This window comes from Ailuropoda melanoleuca, chromosome 5 (genome assembly GCF_002007445.2).
Source record: "Ailuropoda melanoleuca isolate Jingjing chromosome 5, ASM200744v2, whole genome shotgun sequence".
NCBI classification, from domain to species: domain Eukaryota; kingdom Metazoa; phylum Chordata; class Mammalia; order Carnivora; family Ursidae; genus Ailuropoda; species Ailuropoda melanoleuca.
This window is the reverse complement of record NC_048222.1, coordinates 78,403,092-78,417,054: the sequence shown is the minus strand read 5'-3', so window position 1 is coordinate 78,417,054 and position 13,963 is coordinate 78,403,092. Positions and strand designations below refer to the sequence as shown.

Here is a 13,963-nt window from a genome sequence, read left to right as displayed (position 1 = left end):
CGCCTGGGTGGCACAGCGGTTAAGCGTCTGCCTTCGGCTCAGGGCGTGATCCCGGCGTTATGGGATCGAGCCCCACATCAGGCTCTTCTGCTATGAGCCTGTTTCTTCCTCTCCCACTCCCCCTGCTTGTGTTCCCTCTCTCGCTGGCTGTCTCTATCTCTCTGTCAAATAAATAAATAAAATCTTTAAAAAAAAATAAAAATAATAAAAAAAAATAAAAATTAAAAAAAAAAAAGAAAAGAAAAGAAGAAAAGAAAATCCTGAGCCTTGTAATAAAAAAGTGCAGAGTGGCAGGGTGGCTGTACAATGATGTAAAATGAGGACGACAGTAAAACCCTCCTGCACTCAAAATACCTCCTCTACGTTCATATTTCTATATCTGAAATTGTACTGTGTGCTTCCTATCATTTAAGAATTCCACTCTCCCATGGGTTCCCATTTAAAAATTCTAGATTCATATCCAGCTCTCGTGTTAGCTGTTCTAAATTGTTGTCTCTCTCAGGTGCTTTGGGAAACACAGGGGTGAGAACAACTGTTTCCTGAGTCAGAGAAAACCTCCCAGAAGGGATGACAAGTGTGCTGGGATTTAAAAGATAAATAGGAGCTAGCCAGACAGAGAGATGGTGGGAAGTCACCCCCCTCCATGAGCAAGGACAGCATATTCAAAGGTGAGTGGCTGGGAGTTGTATGGCAACTTTGGGGAGCCAACTGTATTTTGTTGCAGGAGTTGAAAGGAGTTCAGTGTGTAGGGTGGGTCTGTGTGTGTGTGTATGTCAGGGGTAAGGGGCAGGAGGGGACAGTGGTGTGCATGGAAAGCCTTGGGGACACACAGAGAGATTTGAACTTTGTCCTGTAGGTGCTGGGGAGCCACTGAAGGTTTCAAAGGAGGGTCCAGGTATGATCAGGAGCAGGTTTCCCTTTCCTCTCTTCCCACAGCCCCTAACCCAGTGAGGTTATTCTCTGTATGAGGACAGAATGACAATAATGGCTTGACTTCCACAGCCATGATGCTCATTACTTAAAGAATTACAGCCACTCATGGGCATTGGAGTCATCCCTGGGGAGCTGAAGGCGTCATTGGAGTCCTCAGAGTCTCAGCAGGCAGGATGATGTCATGCTTTCTGTGACTGGAGGCCTCCTTCCCCCAGGGACAGCATTCATTGTGTTCCTTACAAGTAAGTCTCTCCCCAGGTGGACAGTGCATGCCCACAGGCTGAAGAAGGCCCAAGATGGTGAGCTCTGATTTGAGCTGAGGTAAATGCCCAGAGGTGGCTTGTGATGTTTTTTGAACATTAAACATGGTGTTGACAGTGGCTTCTGATCTCTCCATTTCTAGGTCAGCTCTGTTAGGGAAATGGCCAAATGATACAATGGTAATGAGTCCTTCTTTGAAAGACCTCTGAGATGGGTCCTATTTCCTTTGGCCTGTCAGGCTCCCCTCTGTACTCCTCTGTAGCCTTCCTCAGAATCCATGAAGGCAGGACTTAAATTATGACAGATCCTAACAGCTCATCTGCTGGGTAGCTGTTCAGAACTTGAAACACATACCCATGAAGTCGTGAAAGTTTGCTTCTGTTGCCTTAGAATGAATCCATCTACTGCCTCTGTCCCCAAACCTTCCTCCTTCTCTGCTTCCCTCTTCCTGGGATGTTCCTGGTACATCCTGGGCTCACAGCCTGCTGGATTGATCCCCAACACCTGTACATGTGTTTTGTTGAAATGTACCACCCAGTCAAAAGAAAGAAGGGAGCAGACAGATGCAGTGTACTGTCTTCCTTCTTTCTTCTCTCTGGACTCCTTAAGAGCCACAGTGAGGGGCGCCTGGGTGGCTCAGTTGGTTAAGTGACAGATTCTTGATTTCAGCTCAGGTCATGATCTCAGGGTCTTGGGATTGAGCCCCGGATAGGGCTCTGCACTCAGCACAGAGTCTGCTTGTCCCTGTCCCTCTTCTCCTTCTCTCCCTCCCATAACTAAATAAAATATTTTTTTTTAAAAAAAGAGCCACAATGATAGCCCTGGAAAGGCCTTAGGGAAGGGGGCTTAGATGTGACCCAGCTCAACCCTGTCATCTTACAGGCTGGGAGCTTAAATCCCAACTTCCTTTGTCCCTCCCAGAGAACACCTACGAACCCCTTGTATCAAGTGCTTGACCAAGTTCTTGTGCAAAGATTGCAATTTCTGAAGTCAGTTCATTCCTTGTCATTTATTCATGGTTTATTCATGCCTTCCTTAATCCCATAGTTTTTGAGACCCTGTCAGGCAGTGAGACCCACAGAAGATAACAAGTTCATCAGTCCTTGCCCTCAAGAAGCTCACAGTCTAATGCAGAGACAGGGAAGTAAAATACATGGTGAACATTTCATGTCAACATTCTGCTTGAGGCCAGAGAGGAGTAAGAGGGATGGAAAAGGCAGGGGGCGTCCTAAAGGGGCAGGAAAGATGAGCAGGAGAGGGTGGCCTAGGAGAACAGGGTCACTACCTGCACTATCTGGATTGTGAGCTACCTGAAGCCTTTTGGATTTGTGGATTTTGTTTTCATAATATCAACCTACACAAAGCATTTGGTGCAACACGGAGTCTTGGAGCCAGGAAACCTTGGCTCATTGTCTGGCTCCTGTGTGTAGCAATATGATCTTGGCCAAGTTAGTTAACCTCCTTGAGACTCAGTTTCTTTATCTGTAAAATGATAATAGCCATTCCTGCCCTATAGGCTTATTCTGAAAATTAAATGAGCTAATCTATGTTAAGAACTTAGCGGAGTACCCAACACTTGTAGGAATCAGTACATAGCAATGTTGCTGGTATTGTTTCAGGCTGGGATTCCAAGAAAATAGGGCCAAACACTCTGGCATTTTAAGGTGAGGAGGTGGGACCCAAATGAAAGTTCAAGTTAAAGTAAAGGACACTGATGCCTTGTTTTCCCATCCTCAGCTCACCACCTTCTTTCAATCTGTAAGAGAAGTTGGGAAACCAAAGGATAGGCCCGAGGTTAGAGGGACGATTTCTTTGAGGAGTGTTGTTGGGATGCTGTGGGTTCCACCCTCCCTTCCAATCCTTCCAGGTCTCCCACCCACATGCTTCCACCACCATGGAGAATGAAGGTGCCTTTCTCTTATCCCAAGACCAAGGAAAGGAATTCCTCAGGGACCACCTGGAATACTTCCCACGTGACCTTTGGAACCCAGAGGTAATGCTTGCAGAATCAGACTGGGAGGGTCCACACTTGGTGGGTACCTCTGACGGTGGAGGAGAGAGGCTCCTGCATCAGGTACAGCCTGAACCCACACGCTTGTCAGAGCAAAGTGCATGGGAGAATTTCCTGAGCTCCTGATGTCGTCTCAGTGATGAACTTCCTGGAGTTATCTCAGATTGCACCCAAGGGGGCCACCTTGAGAGAGAGGGGCCCTAACACAGAGAAGCTGGTGTGTACCTCCCTTGCCCAGGGGCTTATAGTGCAATCCGTTACAGAGGCACCCACCCACCAACCAGAAGGGAGCTGCAGGCAAGAAAGGCCAGAAATGGGGTTGGGGGCTCTTTGAAGAACCCTCCAGAGTGCTCCAAAGGAAAAAGTCAGCTCTGAACACCTGCGAGGCCCAGAGAAGATCCGATGCATCATCATGACTGAAGCATCCTCAGAAGACCCTTCTTCCCACACCCCACCCCATTCTGGGAGGATAGGAAGAAAGAAAGGCAGAGTGCTGGAGAGGAGCTGACCCCAGCCCCAAACATCCCCAGGATGGAGGGAGACAGAGGTGGTAACTTCTAACAAAGTTGGAAATCTTTATGGAACACAATAATTTTTTTTTAAAGTAGGTTCCAAGCCCAGCGTAGAGCCCAACGCTGGGCCCAAACTCACAACCCTCTTATCAAGACCTGAGCTGAGATCAAGAGTCAGATGCTTAACCAACTGAACCACCCAGGTGCCCCGGGACACACTAAGTCTTGAATTGAGGCTGCTCTAGGAACCGAGAAGAGTGAGAATAAATAAGAAAGTCTTGGATTTTCATCCAGGAACATTGGTTGCCTGTCACAAGTTGTGTTTGTTCAACTGCATTTTGATTTTACTATAATAGTTCTCTGAATACACCACTCAGGACAGCCGCTGCCTCACTCGTGCTGATCTCTCAGCCTAGAATGCCCTCCCCACCCTGGCCCTCCATCCAGTTCCATCATCCAAACTCGAGCCCATCACCATCTCCTTGAGAGACCCTCTCTTGATTCTCCCTGTTCCTGCTTTCCTTTGTAGAGAGGGAAGGGGCACACCTGTTTGATTGCAGGAAGACAAACCCACCAATGCCCCAGCTTTGGGGGAAGATGCTATTCTTTATGGTGATTCTTCTTGTCATTCCCACACAGTGTTGTTGTTGTTGTTGTTTAATCAGATTTATTGAGGTATGGATTTACCAACAATAAAATAAACTCATTTTAAGTTCAGTGAGTTTTGACAAATATATAAACCCACACCCATCACTAACACAACCAAGATATGGAATATGTCTGTCACCCCAAATTTCCCTTGTCCCCTCCCGGTATGATCCCCACCCCTGCCCAGCCTCAGGCAACCCCAATCTGCTTTCTATCTCTTCGGATGAGATTTGTCTTTCCTAGAGCTTCAAATAAATGAAATTGTATATGACAATTCAAGTTTAATCAAGAAAAATCTGTCTACATAAGAAAAAGCCAATTTCTTTCTAGAAAATAAAAAAGTCAGTTTAAAATGTGAGTTGTTTCCAAACCAATATTTATTCTCTCTAGAAAGTAAACACATTGAAATATAATCTTTCTGATTATATTTTCCAATTAACTCAAAATCTCTATCCTCCTCCATCGCCCCTCCTCCAATTTATGTTTCCATTTTCCTTTGAGGTCTTATTTATTTTGCTAGAATATAAAAATGTTATTGGCATTCTGCTTATGGGTATTTCTAATTTCCTTGGATTTGGATACAAATTGATTTTTCATGGGCTCATACATCTTCAAGATTACTTTGCTTGAATTTGGACTATTCATTGATCTAATATATTTTTGAAGACACTGAACAGATTCTAAACTACATGAATGAAATTCACTGTGGCTTTTTGTTATTGTGGCAGGATTGAATGTATTTCTTCCTTTTTTGCCTTTCTTTTTAACCTACCTTTACAGTCTTCCAAGTCCCTACTGTCCCTTAAACCTAAATTCTGTAGGGGAGGTATTAGTTGCCTGCCCACCCCCCCAGCTCCCAGCTCCCATCCTCTCTGCATTCTTGAGGGAGGGAATCTGCCAAGATGACCCCAGAGGTGATTCCTTCTCCTGGTTCCAGCACCTTCCATGTACAGACAAGCATGCAGCCGGCAAAACTGGATGCCTGACTGCTATAGCCCCTTGTCTTCCAGTACCCAACCCTCCTCATGGTCTGTGTTAGAGGTACATCTCTTAGTTCCCTGCTGTGACCCCAGAGGAGGCATCCCTCTGAGAGGTTCAGCCCCTGGGAGTCCTGCACTGGGGGAGGAAATAGCTCTAGTGCTAGGGAGGGGCATGAAATGCAAAAAGCAAATATTCTCTTGTCCCCAGCTTTTTTTCTTCTTTTGCCTAATCCAATATAAGTGTTCTGCCATTGGCAGTTACCTTTTCGTTCAAAGACCTTTTTGCAATGAGCATGATATTGCTGTTTCATGATTGGTCCCTAACCTTAGTGGAGTAGCCATGTGGGATGTCTGCTTAGCTCTACACAATGCTGTACTCTGAGAACAGAACCCATGCAGAGTCATACTAGGCAACCCAGCCCCCGACCCATCCGTGACATTAGACATGCACACCTGATTGAAACCGGGCCAGATGGATTCTCTTGCCTGGATATTTGAAATTGGGATTGAAAGAGGTGTTCGTCTGTCTCTCACCTTAAGAAACATGGGATGGCCAGTGCTCAGAAGGCAGAGTCTGTCATGGAGATGGAAGGAAATAGCCTTGTAGATGGATGCAGGTGTGGACCTGTGTGAGCACAGGGTGCTGGGGGCAGGATGCACAGCCACATACAGAAAGGGGAGGCAGGGAGAGAGTGACAGAGGCACAGAGGAAGGGAGAAAGGGAGAGAAGAGGGAGGGAGGAGAAGGGAGGAAGAGAAGGAGAGTGAGGGAAAGGGAAGGAGAGAGAGAAGGAGTTGGAGGGAGGGAGAGGGGGAGAGAGTGAGGGAGGCGGAAGTCTGCTCAGATCCTGTTGGCTTCCAGTTCCAAGTCCCAGCCCAGCTGTCCCTTTGTGTTGGTTTCCATGTGATATTCCTGTAAACTTGAATGAACTTCCTGTTTATGCATGAGGTGACTTGGAGTAGTTTCCTGTTCATTTGCAACCAAAAGACTTTGAAAAAGATGCAACCTGGTGTCAGGAAACAAACTTGCACACAACCATCACCAAAGTAGGCCTTTTCAGGGCTTGGAAACAATAAGGGTCCCACCATCCCGGGACAGGGAGGAGTATTAGTGAGGCATAGACTGAAACAGCTGGTGAAGTTAGTGTCACTGTTCTGGAGACGTGGACAATTTTCCTCCTGAGGCTGAGGCTGTAGCAGGCTTGAAAGGCCACGTTGAAGGACATGGGACTGTGCTGGCTGCTCCCTGGGACCTCAGGAAGGGGCATGGAGACATGAACCAGTCTGTGGCTGCCCTCCTTACAGTGGAGGGGGGGGGGACACAGGTCAGTTATGCAGCTCTGCTCCTGAGAATCCTTTCTGCTGATGGGATAGGAGCCGAGACCACTTGAGTCCACTCTTGAAGTGGACTTCTGAGCTGTAGCACTTCACACTCCACAGCAACCGGCATCAACAACTCAATTCCGTGCACTGATTTTGAAACAGTGAGGTCCTGGCACTTGGAAAGAGGACACCTGGGACACTCCAGAGGCATTGGGGAACCTGATCCTTTGATGCTTTCTCTGAGTCGGTCTGCTGGGTCTTTGGGCTGGGCAGAGGTGGTGATGCTTGCTGCTGTGAGGCATACTTTAAGACCAGGTTTGGGATCTCCCCTGGGCTGATGAGGTAAAACAGTCCCCACTGCCCTCTACACCTTAAGAAGAAAACACTAAACAGAGACCCCAGGCACAGCCCTTGGGGGTCCTTTTGAGAAACTGAGCCCCCCCCCCCAGACTTGGCCTGCCTCTGGCTGTCCAGTTTAGCAAGCTGTCTATAAAAGTCTTCCAGCAAATCCAGTCTCCCTAAATTAAATCAGTGAGCTGCCAATCGAGGTTTTACAGGCATTATGCTGCCAGGAAAACGTCACAGGGTCTTTAGAGCAACACAAATCCATTCCGCAGGGCTTCTTAGTCCCTGAGGCAAGCCCAGATCCACGCTCAGAAGCTGCTGGCTCCATTCAGAAGGTTTTCACGCTCCACAGCCAGTTCCTGTCCATTCTCCCCCCAGGAGTGCTTCTAGAGGGCCCCAGACAAGGCCATGTCCCCAAGGGGCAGAACATGGAGTGGTACTACTGGATAACCGGGGGCCTGCAGGAGTCAGCACGTAATGGCCATGGCCTTGTCAGATATCCACTGATATCTGCAAAGCATACCAGCTCCACCAGAAGGCAGTGGGGTCCTTCATGGCTCTGAGGCAGCTACAGGCATGGAGCAGCAGACAGTAGTCTGCAAAGAAGGAAGCACATTCGCGGAGAGGGGAGAGAGACAGAGACAGTGACAGAGAGAGAAAATAATTCTAGATCTGGAGGAAGTGGCATGGGTAGTACAGGAAAGTCCCATGGACCCCTCACTGTTTCCCCCATGGTTATAATTTACATAACTGTAGTACAGCATGAACCAGGAAATTGACATTGCTATACTGTGTGCCATTTCATCATGTGTGTAGATTTGCAATCAAAATACAAAACTAGTCCACCCGTAAGCATCTCCTTACTGCCACCCTTATCTAGTTACCCCTCCTCCCACCGTTCCTGATCCCTGGCAGCTCCCAATCTGTCCTTCACCTCTATGATTTTGTCATTTCGAGAATATTCTGCAAGTGGAATCATACAGCCTGTAGCCTTTGGAGACTGGCTGTGTTTTACTCAGCGTTAGTCTTTGGGATGCATCGTTGTTATGTACATCCAAGGTGCGACCTCGGTTAGTGCGGTTAGCATTTCATGGCATGGGTGTACTACTGTTGTTTAACTGATCACCTCTCCAGGGACATTTTGGTTGTTTGGGGTTATTACAAATAAAGATGCTATGAGCATTTGTGTACTACCCGTTTTTTTGTGAACATGTTTTCATTTCTCTGGGAATAATGCCCGGGAGTGCAATTGCTGGGTTATATGGTGATTGCATGTTTTGTTTATTTAATGAAATTAAGAGACTCCTTTCTGGGGTGGCTGTGCTGTGTATGAGAGTTCAGGTTTCTCTTCATCATCACCAGCATTTGATAGTGTCATTTTTTATTTTACTTGTTCTAATCTCATTGTGGTCTTAAATTGCATCTCCCTTATCGCCAGTAATGTTAAGCATTTTTGCTTGTGTATATTCGTTGTCTGTATATTCTCATTGATGAAATGTCTCTTCATACTTTTGCTCATTTTCTTTTTTTTCCTTGGCAATCATGTATTAATTACTACTCCCAAATTCCAACAATCATCTCATTAAGCTTATTTGTAAAATCTAAGTTTTATTTGTGTTTCACTTGATTGAAAAAATCTAACACTAATATATGAAGGGGGGGTGGGGTTGGGAGAGAAGCCTACCCCCTTCTTCTGTGTCTGCAGAGAAAGTTCTTTTGGATGACAATCCCATGTGTAGATCTGAGCATAAGCACATTGACTGTTACTCTTATGATAAGTTAGTAAAAAAAAAAGGAAGAACTCATCTTTTTTTAAAAAGATTTATTTATTTATTTTGAGAGACAGAGAGAGCGAGCACACATGCCAGGGAGGGCGGTGAAGAGAATCTCAGACTCTACCTTGAGAGAGGGGAGAGCCCCAGTTCAGGGCTCTATCAAAGGACCCTGAGATCATGACCTGAGCCCAAGGCAGCCACTTAACTGAGTCACCCAGGTGCCCAGGAAGAATTCATTTTTAAGTTATTTTACTGTGTGTACCACAGTCACATTTAAGTTGGCAGAGCCGCTTCTGAGACAAACCGGGCAGAGACCTGTCATGCAAGGAAAAGTAAGTGAAGTTTTTTGTAAAGCTTGCGGAGAGAAGTGCCAGGGTCACACAGGGGTGGCTGCAGCGGTCTCAGGGTCTCAGGGAATGGTGCCAGGGTGCACGAGTGGGCAGGGGCGCTGCAGGGCAGTTGGCCCACAGGTGTTGCCCCGAGGCCGCTGCTGTTTCTCAAGGACCATCTCCTCATGTGCCTGGAAGCAGGTCACTTGTAACCCAGATGTACATGGACTGGGGTAATATTTGGACAGAATAAATTCTACAAGTTCCACGAATCTCTTCTGTGACAAATGGTTGCGGAATTATGATTCTGCAAATGGAATGCCATCAATGGACACCCAAGAAATTTTTACAACCTGTGAAATTCCTAGATGAAAACAGTAAAGAGCCGCCCAGACCGAACTCACGCACCGCGAGTTCAGATGCTCCGCGCGAGGACTTCTGAATGAAGCGGAGCAGGAGAGACTCTCCGGACAGAAGGGTCTTGTGTTTCTCACCAGCCAGGAGATTAGCGGGTGCCATCACCTCTCCAGCTACCCTCCACTGCCCCACGTCCTGCTCAGATTTTTCCTGGAGAATCTTTTTCTTCTGTATTTTCTTTGACCTGTAGAAGTCTCACTGCCTGGATTCCAACTCTGTGATGGTACAAGCAAGGGCGCGTCCAGTCGGGGAAGGATGACATGTTCAGTGGCATTTACACGCCTCTTGGTTATCTTAACAGCTGCATCCAAAGTAACAAAGGGAGTCTGCAGAGAAGCTACTCCTACTGCCTTGGCATTATTCCTCTTGAAATCAGAGGCGTCGTCGCCACCTCTGGCTAAACCAGTCAGTCTGTAGCTGTCGGTTTCTTCAAGGTAATGTTCCAATACAGGCGAAGGGTCCCCTGTGGCATTATCCTCGCTGGAAACTTCACTCAGGCTTCTCTTACATGGTGCATAACTGTGCTGCCCAAGTCCCCGCGGACCGTGAATGTGGCCTCGGCAAGTAAGGGCAGCTTGCTTCTCTTTTCACACTTCAATCTTGTTATCTTCTTGAGGGTCCGGCGAAATCAGGGAGTTAAAGCATCACATTGTTTTTTTGGGAGGCTTTGATCTGTCTTGCTCCTTTTAGTAGAACCTTCGAGGTGGGCTGTGCCACCCGAGAGGGAGAGGTCTCACTTGGGGCTTTGCCCACATTCTGAAGGTGACAGTTTGGTTCAGGTCCCCTGCAACAGTCTTGGCCACAGTGCCTTCTTCTGGGAGGTGGACGCTCGTCGTGCCCATTCTGATGGGGTGTGTCTGTGTGTTTACTGTTCAGTTTTGAAATAAATGCTCGTGTTCTAAGTTTGAAACCGGCTTCTGTTACTTGCAAACTCACAGGTAGTCTACTTTTGAATTCAACCGAAGTAATAGCTAACGTTTATTAGGCACATACTTTGTGTCAGGCACTACTCCAAGGGACTTACACGTTTTAGCTCCCTTAATATATATTGTTTTTATAAACATCACACATTGTTGTTCTAAATATTAACCATTACAATTTAGTTTACAAATCTAATGATCGGCATAAATAAACAGGTTCAGCAATCCAACATTGCCTAGATTTGAACTGGGTAAGTTTTATTTGTGTTTCACTTGATTGAAAAAATCTAAGTTATTGGTGTCACGAGCGTGCATGAATCACAGGAGCCACTCTTCAAGTGAAATAGCATTGCTCACATTTTAAAAAATTACATGGTGCACACGTTTTTATTTGTTTTAAGTAAATACCTGACGTTATTCAATTCAATAAATTCTGTAGAAGAAATCTCCCAAACTCTAGTCTCCCCCTGAAATAAAGGCAGAAAATAAAAGCTCATTGAAGACACACAGTTTTTAAAAATTGCGTTGGTGTGAGTGTCGCAGCCTGTGCGTGCAGTGACCAGATATTCTGAATTCTTGTGTGAGGCAAGGACTGCATTTCCTGAAGTTTGGAAAGCGACCAGAAGCTTGTTGAGGGTCCCCTCGGTGGCTGTGCTGCTGGCCTTATAATAGAACTACCTCTGTGGCAGGCAGAGTCCCTTTGGGGCCTGGACACTGTCCTCTGGGTCCCAGGGGCTGTGAGCTTGAGTTATGGGTGAGTCCAATCATTGAACAGGGACTGCCCTTACACACCTGGCTTCTGGAAAATCAATCCTTTATGCTGCTGCTTCTTTCCACACTTCAGCCTCAATAGGAAGATGCGGAGCCCCCTTCCCCACACGTTAGACATTCATGTTTCTACCCTGGGAAGAGGTAAATGAATGGAGTTCCATAGTGTAGCCAGGCAGCAGGCATGGGTTCAGGGAATGGCCACCTGCGCCCATTGCCACGGTGCACCCTGAGCTGTGGAAAGTGACAATCAGCAGAGCGACATTGCCGGTCTGCTCCTCATGGGCCCTGTGTCCCTTTGACTAAAGTCCAGCTGCTGCATTTAATGTACTGCTCACAGGCAGCTCGCTCCCCCACAGCCGATGTGGCAGGCCCAGGGTTGGCCTCTGCTCACCCACCTTCCTCAGCAGAGCTCAAGACAGCTTTGGACATTGAGGTGTAGGGAACACGCTGCCCATCTCCTTCCCCACCATCTGTTCTCTGATGGTGACCCCACCCCTCTTAACCTCTGGGCTTTGACCTTGGTGATTGCTCTCCCCACTCTTTAACCTTTGGACTTGATGCTTGACAGTTTCCCCTAAAATAACTGTATTTCTTTCTCTGTTCCATCACTGTACTGCATTATGCCATCTTGGGGAAGCTCTGGGACTCTCCCGTATGGTAAGCCTGGGCAGGCAGAGCTGTATATGGCTTGCCTACTCTCCCTTTTCCCAATATTAGCCCCCGCCAATTCAAGTCTGGGTCTCACCGCTTTATGGGAGGCTGTGCGCAAGTTACCTTGACTATTTGACTCTGTTTCTTGTATAAATAGGGTGGCGAGTCCCTTTCTCACAGGGCTGTAGTGAGATTTACATACATACACACATACACACCACACACACACACACACACACACACACACACACACACACACACAGAGTCCATCACAGTGGAGTACTCAAATAGTAGCTAAATAACTCTAGAAATAAGGCAGCATTTCTCTTTTCCCCCACCTTGGTCTCAGCTCTCAGGTTGTGATGTCCTGTCCTCCCACTCCAGCCCCCATCTCATATTAGTCAGTAAAGGGGACTGAGACAGAGGGCTCCCCTCCCCTAGTAACAGAGAATCTCTCATTGGCTGCCATCACCATGGCAACTCACTGTCTCCTCCCCGCCCCCCCCCCCTTCCAGAGCAGCAGATTGTGGAGTTCCAGACTTCTCAGCCCTGGGAGGGAGGAAAGAGAAGACGGGGGAGGGGAGAGAGGGAGAAAGGCTCCCTTGACTGCAAAGGCAGCCACATGGTTCATGTTTGCTTGGATTCCTGATACCAGTCTGGCTTGCAGTGTGGCCTCTACTCTCTCTGCACATTCAGGCAACCATTCAGATATCCCTAGGCACTCCTGATTCCCTTTGAATTGGGCCAGCCTGGGACCTTAGGGGCCTGGGTTCGTGGCATGTGGCATGCATGAGAAGCAAGTTATTCCTACAGAAGAAGGGTTTTCGTCCCACTGCCTTTGCAGTGCTGCTGGGGGTTACACGACAGGAGCAGTGGGAGAAGATCTGTGAACTCCAAAGACTGTCAGGGACCATTGGTTATTCTGGTCACCCCCCCCACCCCCACCCTGTGTGGTTGGCCAGAGCGGGGCAACTAATGGTGCTTTCCTCTCCTGATGAGCAGTGTGGGGTTTGGGGCTCCTAGAGAACAGCACAGGGCACTTGGCAGGGAGCCGCCAACCAGTGGGTCCCAGCTGTGGGGTCGGTGCCAGGGCCCAAGAACCTGCTTCCTTCCCAAGAAGCTTGCAGAGCCGATACACAGCATGGCTTCCACACACACAAACTGTGATGTGCAAATGCTTTTTGATGCTCTTGCAATTCAAAAACGATTTAAAAGCATGGGCTGAATGAAGGTAAGTTTGTCTGTTTTCAGTCAGCAGGGCTGTGATGGTGAGGGTGAGTGTCAGTGGCATTGACTGTGGTAGAGCAGACTCTCCATAGAAAGGGTGAGGGGAGGACATCCTGGCACCTGCTGCAATGTGGATGAGACATGATGCTAAGTGAAATAAGCCCAAAACAAAAGGACAAATACTGTGTGATCCCAATTACATGAGGTAATACATGAGGTAATGAATTTGCTAGAATAGGCAAATTCACTGGGACAAAAAGTAGATTAGAGGTCACCAGGAGCTGGGGCGGAGGGGGAAAGGGGAGTTAGTGTTTCATGGGGACAGAGTTTCAATTTGGGAAGATGAAGAGTTCTGGAGATGGACGGTGCTGACGGCTGCACAACACCGTGAAAGTGCTTAATGCCATCGAAGTGTGTACAGAGAAATGGTTAAAGTGGTAAGTTTTCTGTTATGTGTATTTTACCACAATAAAAGAAATCCACCCCCCCCAAAGGAGGTGAGGCGAGGTGGGGTGCTGGAGCACTGCCATGGGAGTGTGGGGATGGAGGACACACCAGGGAGGCTTTGATGGAAGAGGCGTTCTAGAGAAGGGGTCTTGTTTGACAGGATGCCTGGCCCTACCACTTCCGGCGGACTGGCGGGCTGAGAAGGTGGCATCAGGGGCTCCCTGCCCCCATTCCCTGAAGCAACTAGGGAAGCCCCCATGGATGACCCATCACCTCCCGTCAGGGGTCCACCTGTTTCAGGAGTCATCAGGGTAGTGATGATCCTCGGATCAATCATGGTCTTCTTCCCTCCGGACAGCCCGGGGGGGTTGAGTGGAATGTGCGGACCCACCAGCGCTAGCCAAGCTGCCATGG

At 47.8% G+C, this 13,963-nt stretch overlaps 1 long non-coding RNA gene and 1 pseudogene across 1 annotated transcript; one reads left to right on the top strand and one right to left on the bottom strand.

The window, feature by feature from the left end:
• Nucleotides 1-222: 222 nt before the first annotated feature.
• LOC117802394 lies at nucleotides 223-4,558 on the top strand. Its single transcript, XR_004625759.1, has 3 exons — nucleotides 223-1,254; nucleotides 3,062-3,187; nucleotides 3,469-4,558. It is a non-coding gene; the product is annotated as an uncharacterized LOC117802394 (long non-coding RNA).
• Nucleotides 4,559-9,196: 4,638 nt separating this feature from the next.
• On the bottom strand, nucleotides 9,197-13,961 carry LOC100484076 (annotated as a pseudogene).
• Between the last annotated feature and the right edge of the window lie 2 nt (nucleotides 13,962-13,963).